This window comes from Morus notabilis, unplaced genomic scaffold, assembly GCF_000414095.1.
Source record: "Morus notabilis unplaced genomic scaffold, ASM41409v2 Scaffold10791, whole genome shotgun sequence".
Lineage (NCBI taxonomy): Eukaryota > Viridiplantae > Streptophyta > Magnoliopsida > Rosales > Moraceae > Morus > Morus notabilis.
In genome coordinates this window covers 1-2,329 of record NW_010366140.1, presented here as the reverse complement: position 1 = coordinate 2,329, position 2,329 = coordinate 1, and the positions used below count along the sequence as shown (strand labels likewise).

The window sequence follows — 2,329 nt, the reverse complement described above, 5'->3', positions numbered from 1 at the left end:
TACCAACTCTTTCTCCCGATTTTCTTCTCCCTCCTCTTTTTCTCTCTCCATCTCTCTTGCTTTTCTCATCACTGTCGTAAACGACGCCAATCAAAGCTCGCCTTTGCAATTTTGGTTCACTTCAATATGTTGTCGTTTGTCGTCGAGAGCAGTAGAGGTGTCGCAAACCAGATTCGTAGCTATGAAGACCAGAGCCACATTTCGACAAAGCTGCGAGTTTTCAGAGAATCACAACCGGATTTTTCCATATCTGTAAGGTTGAGTCGTCGGTGTCAAAGGATCTCACCGGAGATCGTCCTCGTTGGAGATTGCTCCGGGACCGTGTAATTCGAGTCTTGGTTGGATATCACGAACTGTGGCGCAATTTTTGTGATGGAGGATGGACGATGGTAGTTTTAGGTGCAGCGTGAGGCCATCGGTAGTAGCCATCATTGCCGACGGAGAAAGTCCCTCTTTTTCCCATTTTGGCCAAGATCCATGGACGACGAGACATGCTTGGAGTCACAAGCCATGGAGAAAAGATCTAGTGATGTCACAGAGAGAAAGATGACTCGAGTTCTTTCTCAAAGATTTCTTTCTCGGCCGTGGATTTGAGATCGTGGACGAGTAGATCCGAAGTTGGTTGTCAGTTCTTTGTGCAGGTTTATTCTCTGGCGATTTCATTCTTGGTTGAGATTATGATTTTTATGGTTATAAGATTTATAATTTTATAATATCTGAGATTGTGATTTTGTATGGATTTGGTAATTACTGTTTTACCAGTAAATACTTCACTGAATCTAATTCTAAATATGATAAATACTATATTTACTAGCAAATACTTCACTGAATCCAATTCCCGATTTTGTAAATACTCTATTTATCCATAAATATAGGATTTACTGGTAATAAGGTATTTACTAGTCACCAGAGTAGCTCGTTGAATTTTCAGATAATTATGGTAAATACTGTATTCACCAGTCACAAGAGCTGGTCGTCGAATTTTTAGATAAATGTGGTAAATACGATATTTACCAGTCACTAGAGCCGATAGTCAAATTTTTCAAATTAATATGATAAATATAGTATTTACCGGTCGCCGGAGACGACCGCTGGAAAGCGTTTGCCAGTCGCTGGAGCCAGTCGCCGGTCGTCAAAGTCGGCTGCCAGAGCCAACCATGGTGGACTTGACTATAGGGAGAAGAAGAGAGAGAGGTAGAAAGGAGACTTAAGGGTATTTTTAGATTTTTAGTAATATTTAAAACTTAAAATATCAAATTATGTTATAATCTACTATTTTTTAAAAAAATATGTTATAATTTACTAAATATCTACTAAATATGCTATTTTCCTCCTTATCCCTGTGTATTTAATCAGTGATGAACTAGTTTAACATTAATATACTAATAGTTTATCACTCTTAAACGGATAATTTGTTGAATGAAATTAATCAATTATTAACTAATATCATTAATCAAAACAACTATTGATTAAGATATTAAATAATTACATTAATCAATAACAAACCATCAAATCAATTAATGATAGAATAAAATTAATAAAAAAAATATACCGTTAGTTCTCTAATTTTACACTTTTCGACCATTTATTAAAAAACATAAAAAGGTCTACTATAAAATAAATAAATAAATAAATAAATAAAAAAAACAGAGAGACCAGTGTAAGTGTAACCTCAGCTGTTTATGAGAACAGAAGGAAAGGTTTCATCTCTGTCGCAAAAATCAAATGGCCGCAGAGAACAAACCTAAGCTAGCTTCCTCCTCCAAGTCCAAGAAGGGCAGGCCGCGCTATCTTCCTCACAACGTAACCCCTCTCTCTCTCTCTTTCTCTCTAAAACGAAAAAAGTTAGAAGCTTTGGTTTGTGATTTTTGTTGGCAAATTTTGGACGCAGAAACCGGTGAAGAAGAAGGGGGCGTACCCATTAAGGCCAGGAGTTCAAGGCTTCTTCATTACCTGCGATGGCGGCAGGGAACACCAAGCCTCTCTCGAAGCCATTAACGTTATTGATTCTGTATACTTCATTATTCTTCTCTCTCTCTCTCTCTTTGTTAAAAGTGAACTTTTTGTTGTTGAGCTTTTCTATTTGCTGAGTTGTTTGGTTTTGCCCAATTTCATTTCATTTTCCATTCTCTGGGGAATTTAGATGATTTCAGTTGATTATTAGAATGTTTTGGTTTGGAAAACATGGGACTCTTTATGATTAGTTTGAATTGTTTTTGTAGAAGAAATTTGTGAAAACTTTGTTAATTCTGCAAGGAGGCTTTTCCATTTGGAAGTAGTTTTTTTTTTTCATTTTTTTTTTTTTTTGATATGGCAGTTTTTTGAGGAG

General features: G+C 36.2%; 1 long non-coding RNA gene across 1 annotated transcript; it reads left to right on the top strand.

Moving 5' to 3' along the window:
- The first annotated feature begins 1,665 nt into the window (after positions 1-1,665).
- LOC21410775 lies at positions 1,666-2,329 on the top strand. Its single transcript, XR_002903234.1, has 3 exons — positions 1,666-1,803; positions 1,892-2,011; positions 2,318-2,329. It is a non-coding gene; the product is annotated as an uncharacterized LOC21410775 (long non-coding RNA).